Source organism: Bubalus bubalis, chromosome 3 (assembly GCF_019923935.1).
Source record: "Bubalus bubalis isolate 160015118507 breed Murrah chromosome 3, NDDB_SH_1, whole genome shotgun sequence".
NCBI lineage: Eukaryota > Metazoa > Chordata > Mammalia > Artiodactyla > Bovidae > Bubalus > Bubalus bubalis.
The window spans coordinates 118,623,734-118,633,804 of record NC_059159.1 but is presented as its reverse complement, the minus strand read 5'-3'; the positions used below and the strand labels follow the sequence as shown (position 1 = coordinate 118,633,804).

Sequence of the window (10,071 nt, the reverse complement as noted above, 5' to 3'; positions counted from 1 at the left end):
GTTCTACCTTACAAAACTATGCTGCTAAGTCACTTCAGTCGTGTCTGACTCTGTGCGACCCCATAGACGGCAGCCCACCAGGCTCCCCTGTCCCTGGGATTCTCCAGGCAAGAACACTGGAGTGGGTTGCCATTTCCTTCTCCAATGCGTGAAAGTGAAGTCGCTCAGTCATGTCCGACCCTTAGCGACCCCATGGACTGCAGCCTACCAGGCTCCTCCATCCATGGGATTTTCCAGGCAAGAGAATTGGAGTCGGTTGCCATTGCCTTCTCCAACAGAACTATGAGGAAACAAATTTCTGTTGCTAAGCCACCCAGTCTTTGGTATTTTGTTTTGGCCCTCCTAGCAAACTAACACGCCATGTCAAGATGATGAAACCCAAAGCTTGATTATAATGTTCTCCCTCTTTTTTTTAATTGAAAAAAATCTCTCTAAATTTATTTAAATAATTCCATCTTTTGAGCTCTTCATGAACATTAAGATCAACTGGCTGGCAAATTCCTAATACAGCCATTGAAATGCTGAAAGATAGCAGCTTTTTATTTAGACTTAAGACTTATTTAGACTTAAGCTTTTTGTTTAGACTTAAGAAAACTGGTCCTCCATAGATTAAAATATTTTATATTAATTTGATAGTATATGCTATGATATTAAACCCTGATCATTTGTTTTTCTCTTTGTGTGTGTGGGGGTGGTTTCTCAAGTTTCTCCAAGACAAGGCACCAAATGGACTGCCCACATGTCACACAACAGAAAACATGTTGAAAGGCCAGCCACTGGATTCTGCTGATTCTGAATTTTCCACAGATTGTCATTTCTGTAGGTACATTTTCCTGATGGTTATTAATTTAATGTTTATTACAGGCTTTACATTTTAATTCCTTCTTCTATCTCAGAATTTTCATGGTTTGATGGTATCCTGGAAGTATACTTCTGTTTAATTAATCTCAGCCTTCCCTGTTAACCTCAAATTTCTCAAGCTATACCTCAGTTTAGAGTATTTGCAACTTTGGGATGAATTTACTTGCTCTGTCTGCAATCAGTGTCAAAAAATCAAACCCATGAGGTGATTACATTATTCTCATCTGAGAGATGAAGAAATAGATTACAGACAGATTAAGTAACTTGGCCAAATACCCATTTAGTAATCACTGAACTATGCTTTTCATGCTTTAAGCAAAACTGGGCTACATCCACAATGGTGTTCTTTAATCCATTGACTTCTGAATTCCAATATTCATTTAAAACTGGTATTGATTTTTCTAAACATCAGCATCTCATTTCAAAACCACTGTTCACAGAAGAGACTGACTAAAAGAGTACTGATCACTGCTGTGGTAGGCTTCATGGAAAAATGGAAAACACACATTTCTGCAGATGCTTAAATAATGCCAAACTTCTCAAGACTTTCTGCAACATAGCCCTAAAATAAGAGGGAAAGAAGTCCTTGCTGTTCTGGATGACTCAACAAAAATAATAGCTCTCACATTTATCATAATGATTCTTTCAGATATTGCATTCTATTCAAATATATGTTTGTGCTAGCTTAAGTGTAAGTTACTTATATATTTATATGGCATTGCTTACACTTAAGAGAAATTGTTTTCCATGTTTCCTGGTTGTTGGATAATATACTGTTACAATGACTTTATTACATTTAAAAATGAAGTGGATTAAAACGAGGGAGATTCTGTGGCCCAGAAATACCTTCTGGTATTCCAATAAAAATGTATGTATGGATAGATACATGGACTCAGATTACATACCTATTCTTTTACTGACTTATAAATTATGTTGTAATGATCAGTGAATAAAAATGCCCATAATGTTTCCAAAGAGAGTTTAAAATGGTATACATACATACCATTGCTGGAAATTCAAATGTTGTTTGTACATTTGAATCATGTGACAGGGCTGAAATTTCTCTCCTCCACTGGGCATTATCTTTTACCATCTCTGGCATATACTCATCAAAGGACTCTTTTCATCAAAGAAAGATAAATGACAATGTTGTTCTTAACTTTAACAAAGACATCGTAAACATCATTACTTTTAATTGAGCTAAAGTGCTCAGATACCTCATCATCCCTACAGCAATTCTCCCATTTCACCTCTCAACATTCATTTTAATTGTAGTGATCATGTCATGTGCAGCAACAACCTTGAGAGTGTCTTCTTATAGTTATTGATTGAACTATTTAGCCTTGAAAAAAGTATCTTCTAGATAAGCCAATTTTGTTAAACATCTTTTATCATTGAGAACAAAAAAGGACTAATTCATCTAATCTGAAGGTTGACCCTTCACTGGATGTCTTCATTTCCCTTCTCCGTGAGGAAAATCATCACTGAAGCCAGGATCAGAAAGCACCAGTCCTCTCGTTGCACATCTGGGCTGCAATTTTCCAGATTAAGCTGTAGTTCATCTATATCGTAAGTTTTCAAAGTCCTTTCCTATTTTTTTTAAATGATACTCAAATCAGTGGCTGTTTTTGTTGTTTTGTTTTTTAACTAAAAGTTTCCATTTTTACCACCCCATTGAACACACAAAGGAAATCAGGAGGCATATTGTTTAAGGAGAGTGTTCCTGGTAAATGATGCAGTGGCTGCTGGGTCATTCATGTCAAGTGATGTCCTTGATGCAGGTTACCACTCCCCAGGTTCTATACGGGCACCTTTTTCAGCTTGACTGCCTCTTTTTGATCCAAAATAGATGTAGCCATGCCTACAACATGAGCTCTATCAAATATTCTCTAGTTACATGAGCTTCATCTTTTAAAGTATTTTTGAAAATGACCTTGAAGTTAACTTTGAAAGATATTTTGTCTATGTGTATTTTTATTGAATTGCTCCTCACAAAGTCTTCTATTTTTTATCTAGAAAAATTTCTAGTGATTATTCTCAAAATTGTGTTGGCTGGGATTTAAATTATACTATGAAAGTGATATCAATCAGACCTTCTCATGTCAAAGTTTTCTAGGTTTTAGGTTTGTTATTCCTCTATAGTAAATATCTCATATTTTAAATAAATATTAAAATATATTTCATTTTGCTGGTGCTTACCACTTACCAGGGTAATATTATGATATTTTTAGAATGGCATACTTATTGTGAATGTGAAGAAACATCCCATGACAACTGTCAATGCCTTCAGATTTTTCAAATTTTTAAAATAATCATGTATAAATTCATAGCTTTAAAGCTTCTGATTAGAACTTTCTATTTAAGCCAGTACTTCATTCACTCAATTCAAAATATAATTTAAAATTACTACCTTTAAAAGATAATCCAAAATGATACTATAATAATAAAAACTAACTTTGGGGGTTATTTTATGATATTATGGTACTAACTATAGTGGAAATCATCTGAGAAGGCGATGGCACCCCACTCCAGTACTCTTGCCTAGAAAATCCCATGGACGGAGGAGCCTGGTAGGCTGCAGTCCATGGGGTCGCGAAGAGTTGGGCACGACTGAGCGACTTCACTTTCACTTTTCACTTCTCACTTTCATGCATTGGAGAAGGAAATGGCAACCCACTCCAGTGTTCTTGCCTGGAGAATCCCAGGGACTGTAGAGTCTGTTGGGCTGCCGTCTATGGGGTTGCACAGAGTCGGACACGACTGAAGCAACTTAGCAGCAGCAGCATAGTGGAAATCATAGCTAAATGTAACTGTGTTAATATGAATCTATCCAGATCATAGATTAAAATACTTTCTGCTTGTTATTGTATTTCCCAATTGCTTGTTTGTAACTTTCCCAATTGCTCGTTTGTTAGTGGCAGATAGTCCACATTACCTCCAGAGATACAAGTTTTTTTTATTTGTTCATTTTGTTTTGTTTTTAATAGCAGCTTTTAAAATACCTCTGTGTTCATTTACTTGACCTTCCAATCAGGACTTTGAGGGAAGTTAAGTGTTAGGTCTGTGTCAGTAGAATTAGGAAAAGAGAAAGATCTAAGGATTCTGTCTCAGAAGATCATGGAACCTGGTGGTGAAAGGGCTATAGGAGAATGGGAAGAAGCTAAATTTGGGATAAGCTCAGCCCATGGAGAATCATGTGGAGAGTTTCAGGACCAGCATTAGGAAACTTGCCAACATTCAGTTTCAAGAAGCCATCAATATGGTCTGCCAATTTCTATAGCTCATCCATGGCCCTTGGAGGAAGTCAGTGGTTTCAACCCTGTGGGCTGCGCAGTTCTCATTCACAGAAGCCGGCATACTGATGGATCATCAAGCAGAAAGCAGTTTACCTACTCTGAAATTTTGCTGAGTTGCTTAATCTGCCCCTATTGATACACCTCTCTTTTTTAGAGTTTGGGTAATGCTTAAGCCCCCTCAAAATAGAGACAGAGATCTTTAACAACCAAGGAAACAGACATGGATATATATGGCAGGAGTCTTTAAATTCATGAAAGTCGTCTTCATTACATAAAGCACTACACTACACATCTTCATTTTACTGAATGCAGTCATGGCAGGAAGAGCCAATGATGGGCTGAGTGTGTGTAATCAAAGGCCAGAAAGCAGAGGAATGGATTTTAGGTTATTACACTAATCTGTAAAATAAAGAGAAAGCCTAAATAGACTGCCAGTGAGAATTATTTTTAAATTTCCATGTTGCAACTTATTTGGACAGACAAAAATCATTCTTGAGGGCCAGTGACATTAGGAAAGCCTGCTCTTGTCACAGAAGCATTCCCAATTGGTTATGTAAGTGTCATGCTGGGTTTCTAATTATCACAAAAGTACTAGATTTCCTATTTAGTCCCAGTATAGTTAAAGCATGCTGTTCTTTGGGCTTTAGTGAAAAGAAAAAAAAAAAAAGATTGGCTGACATGGAATACACATTCTGCTGATTCTTGTGTGTGTCCGTGTGCTATAAACCTCTCAAAGATTTTAACAACACAGCAGTAAAACCAAAAAAAAAAAATGAAGTCTTCATCCTAACTCTGCAGTGCAATTAATGTTCTAAGTACATACACTATGCTGATTCACTGAGTTGCCTGAGAGTGTAATGCCAGGAAATACGCAGGCTCCAATTTACGAATGATCACTCAGTTCCATGTCATTAGTACTATTTTAGAGAATAACTAATAAGTAAAGAAACTATATTTATAAGTTTTCTGAGGAAAAAATATAGATTAATGGAAAGTGGGTTGTTTCTGTAACAAGTCAAAATCTTTTAACATTAAAATAAATCTCATTTGAAAATGAATCTTATTGGCACAGGGTTAATGACTGAGGATAAAAAAATAAATGGATCACATGATTTTCCAGTTCATAAGTTGTGAAGTCAGCCTTCTTGTTTCTGAACCCGGGGTATCCACTGAATTTGATTCATTTAGGTCCCTGCTTATATTAATTCTATCTATATTTTACTGTCCTATTAAAATGCCATTTCCACCAAAGAGGCTTCCTGGATGCTCCTGCCTGTAATTAGTCACTCTCTCCTCTGTATTCTTTATAGAATAAGATTTGGTATCTATCACATAGCACATGACTTTCTATTTCACATTTTACTTGTTTATATGTATGGCTGAATTGTTTACCAGAGGGCAAGGGTCTTGAGGACAGGGGACAACACATCACCCAGTTTAGTGTCCTCTAGACACAAATGACAGAAGACATTGTTTTGTAAAGGGCCTGATGGTAAACATTTTAGGGCTTGGGGGCCTCACGTGGTCTCTGTCTCAAAACTCCATTTTTAACAACCATTTAAAAATGTACAAAACATGTTTAGCTTGTGAGTTGTACAAAAACAAGTTGAGTATTAGATTTGGCCCTCAAATTATAGTCTTTCAACTCTTACTTCAGAGTATTTAGCAATGCATATGATAGAACATAAATGAATGCTGGTAAAGGGAATGTATAATAATAATACAAAATAATAAGTATTAAGTAAAATCCTGGATTATTCAACAAAGTCCTCATTCCGATCAATGTGGAAAAAGAACAAAAAACATTTTCACTGCCATTAAACAAATTTAACAGGTCCTCTTCTTTCCCCCAGAAACTGATCAGTCATAAATAGAATTGATATTTTTTACTGCTAACATTTAGTTACTTGTTATTCTTTGAGGATATGTGGTATGACAGATATTCAGAAATCCATACTCCACATGTGCATAAGCTCCATAAGACAGCAAAACAATTTTAAGATATTATAAAATAGTCTTGTAAAGGAACACAGCTTACATTCTGTGAGTTCTTAAATTATGAATCCATCACTAAATATTTATTGAGTCATTCCTCCCATGGGAGGGAAGCTTTATAAATGCTTCTGCTTTGAATGTAGAAAGCCATAGAGTTAGCCACTCCTTGCCTAACAATGAGAGAGAGCCAGATAATCTAAGAAATAGTAACTGCGTTTGTGTGTTTTACTTGTTTTTTAACTGGAAGATAATTGCTTTACAATAGTAACTTCTTTTGAAAAGCTTTTTCTTAGCAGAAACCTAAGGTCATAACACAGTAAAGGGAACTGAATTCTAAAGAAGGACAAGTTCTTCTGAGACACACAGGGAATATGCAATTTCACCTTTAGAAGAACAGAGTGAGTAGAGATGGCTCCACAGAGGTGGGTGAGAAGAAATCAGTGAAAATAATGAAATTTTAAGGGCCAAGTATGGGTTAGTGTATCTGTTTAGAGTACCTGAGAGCTCCAAACACACATTTTGCTCAGCTTTACTTCAAAGGCCCCCACTGAGCACTGTTGAGAAATACTAGAGGTGGTGCTGGAGATGGGCGAGAGCCTGCTCAGTGGCTCCAAAAACAGAAAGTGACTGTCTATCGTTGAGGTAGACGCATCTTCCCAGGATCTTTATCTCATAAGAAGTAAAAGCCTTCTGGGAAAGAAGTAGGAAACCCTGTTGTCTGAGGGCCATTATGGAGGAGGGATTCTCTGCATCTTAGGGAGGGATAGTAAGCCCTACTGTTTGCACCGGAATCAAACCAAGATCTATTGTTTCCAGTAAAGGCCTGCTTCTGAAGGAGAGGCAAGAACACCTCTTGCATCAATAATTACTGCAACAATACAAAGCAGATTGCTTCTAGTGCTAAGGGAAGGAGTTAGACTCTTTCAGAGATACAAGGGTGACTTTGGTTGCCTTGACAATCAAGAGGCAAGATCACTGAGGAAGCTCCACCTCCAGGACTTGGCTCAAATTCAAACTAGAACAGATAACAGAGAGGCCTACCCAGCTGCTATGGTGAGTCTAGCCCTGACTAGCCACTAACAGTTCTCTTCATGGGGAAGAAGTGAGAGGAATGAGAGAACAGACTGGCTAACTATGGCCTTTTGGCCAGTTCTACCAAGCAGCCCGTTTTTGCAAGGCCTGTGAGCTAAGAATGGATTGTACATTTTTAAAGGTTTATAAAATAAAATCAACAAAGAATATGAGACAGAGATCATATAGTAGTCTAAACAGCCAAACTGTTTACTGTCTTTACAGGAAAAGTTTGCCAACCCCTAGATAAGAACATGGAAAGAGACTCTTCCGTTGCCCAGTTGTGCAAAAACTTCCAAATATGAACGTGGAGCAGGAACACCTCTGCGGCACATCAGTAAGTACTATAAGTAGGGAAACCACTGGAGGAATTTGACGCTTATGATGCATATGAGCGTAATGGTAGGACACAAAAATCTATGCCTTGTGTATCAGCTCACCTGGCTCAGCTACTCCCTAGACTGACACCTTCATATTAACAGCCTGGCAGAAGAAGAGGCACATCCATTCCCAGGTTTAAAAAGGATTTACTTTAGCATCTTTTTCTCTTCTACATACAATTTCCATATTTCAATTAAAAAATATAATAAGGCCAGGTCATAAGCTATAATTTTGATTAAAAACTATTCATTTTTGGAAAGTATTTTTAAGATGAGATTAACATTTAAATCAGTAGACTTTGGATAAACTAGATTGTATAATGTAGGTAGTCCTTATCTAATCAGTTAAAGGCATTAAAAACTTAAAAGACTGATACCCCTCTCCCCAAGAGGAAAGGGAATTCATCCAAATGCATTAGTTTGCTTTTATCTTTATTAAATTCTATTATTTCCTTTTCTAAGTTGTATTTCCTAAATTCAGTTCCTAACTTCTTAATTTGATTTCATTTATTTTGATTCTGTCTTGTGTACTTATAAATTTCTTCTGTAAGTACTGCTGTATCTCATAGTTCTGCCATGTTTTCATTGCTTCTAATTTCTAGATATTCTGCATTTTTAAGTTTTATTTTTTCTTTGACTCTAGTGATACAACAAAAGTATGGAATATCAAGATTGTTGGATTTCTTTTGTGTGTTTGTATCTAGTTTTTGTTATTGTTAGTTTTTTTTTTTAACCATTGTCCAATAAAACTAGACAGAGTAGACATTAAAAGTTGGCATTAACTTCTAAAAATTTGATGAGGTTTATTTATGATATAATAAATGGTCATTTTTGGTTTTGATACTGTGTAGCATAAGCCCTAGAAAAGCAGTCTTATTCTTGTTTTTAGAGGATAGATTTTGATGCATATTTTTATCCCCAAACATTTGTTTCTTAATGGAGACAAAAAAGTAAGTGCATTTATTATTCTCCCAGCATTTTCATCATACTTAGCACTTTCCAATCATTGCTAGGCTTGTTGTGTGTTCCTCTATATTTTAAGATTTATAGAGTTGTATTTTCTTTTGTAATTACAGCTGGTATTTGGCTTTGGTCCTTTTGTACTAGGGCTTTATTGTTTCTGAGCTCTTTATTTTGATTTATCTCTTAATTATTTAGATTTTGTGAATAGTAATTCTTCTTGTGAAACATTCATAAAGTCCATATTTCCTGAATCTTGATATGTCCCTTGCCTTTATACATGAAGAAAAGGAATTTGGTTCATTTTAAGACTACTGGGTCACACTATTTTTTTTATTACAACAGTTTGTAGGCTTTTTTTTTTTTTTTTTTAACAATATTCTACCCTTAAGTATTGCCTTGGAGAAGTCTGAGATCACTCAGATTTTTCTTTTTTAATTCCACTCTCCCTGTTTTCAGTTCAGCTCAGTCGCTCAGTCTTGTCTGACTCTTTGAGACCCCATGGACTACAGCATGTCAGGCTTCCCTGTCCATCACCAATTCCCAGAGCTTACTCAAACTCATGTCCATTGAGTTGGTGATGCCATCCAACCATCTCATCCTCTGTCTCCCTGTTTTAGGACCTTAAAAAAATTATTTGATATTCAAAGGAGTTATTGTCATCCTTGAAGTCTGGTAACTTCATCAAAACTGTATTCAGTGTTGACTATTCTGTACTAGATTTTTCTGGGACACAGTGTTCATTTCCTTCTGTTATATCTTAGCATACTTTTACATCTCATTTAGTCATTTGGCTCTACTCTGGCTTCTATTTCTATCACTCCTTCTAATCACCTTGATCTTTATGTTTTAAAATTTATCTTGTTATTCTGACACTTATTCTTTATGTCCTTGATTTTATTTCTCAGTATCTGTTTATCATGAGCACTTCTAATCGTGAGAAGCCAAGAAACTATTAGGGTATTATTGAGACATGGAATGTGTTTTCAATCCTGTTCTTTACTACATCCTATTTTCTTTGGACTAAATTGATATTGCAAGTGCCTCCATGTGCTCGTTCCTCAAAATCAGTGCTGTGAGGTCATGTGACGAGTCCCTGGGCATTTATTAGGTTTTCAGTCGGTTGGCCATAATTGGGAATGGCTGAATTCACATGATACGAGTCTAATGATTTCTATGATCTTAAATGACTTAGGGAGGAGACTTCTCCCTCTGCAGTAGCATTAGGAAGTGAAAGAAAGAATAAGTTTGAACAATGCTTAGGAAATTAAATCAAAGTACATTAAGATTCATAATAAGCAAAAAGTACCCAGAGACTTACGGAACTATTTGCTGCAATACTATACAGGCAGCGGGTACTTAGCATGTCAGATTCACTTAGATAAAATGCTAAGATGGAAGGCTTGATTCTCAAAATGCTACAAAAACATTGTAGTTGAAAGTGTTGACATAAGTTTTTTATTAAAAATGTGTGAATAAATACAGTATCAGTAATAAGTCAATGATTT

At 36.1% G+C, this 10,071-nt stretch overlaps 1 long non-coding RNA gene across 1 annotated transcript; it reads left to right on the top strand.

Annotated features, from left to right (window-relative positions):
- Positions 1-252: 252 nt before the first annotated feature.
- On the top strand, positions 253-7,630 carry LOC112583555. Its single transcript, XR_003107606.3, has 3 exons — positions 253-819; positions 2,293-2,430; positions 7,449-7,630. It is a non-coding gene; the product is annotated as an uncharacterized LOC112583555 (long non-coding RNA).
- The last annotated feature ends 2,441 nt before the right edge of the window (positions 7,631-10,071 follow it).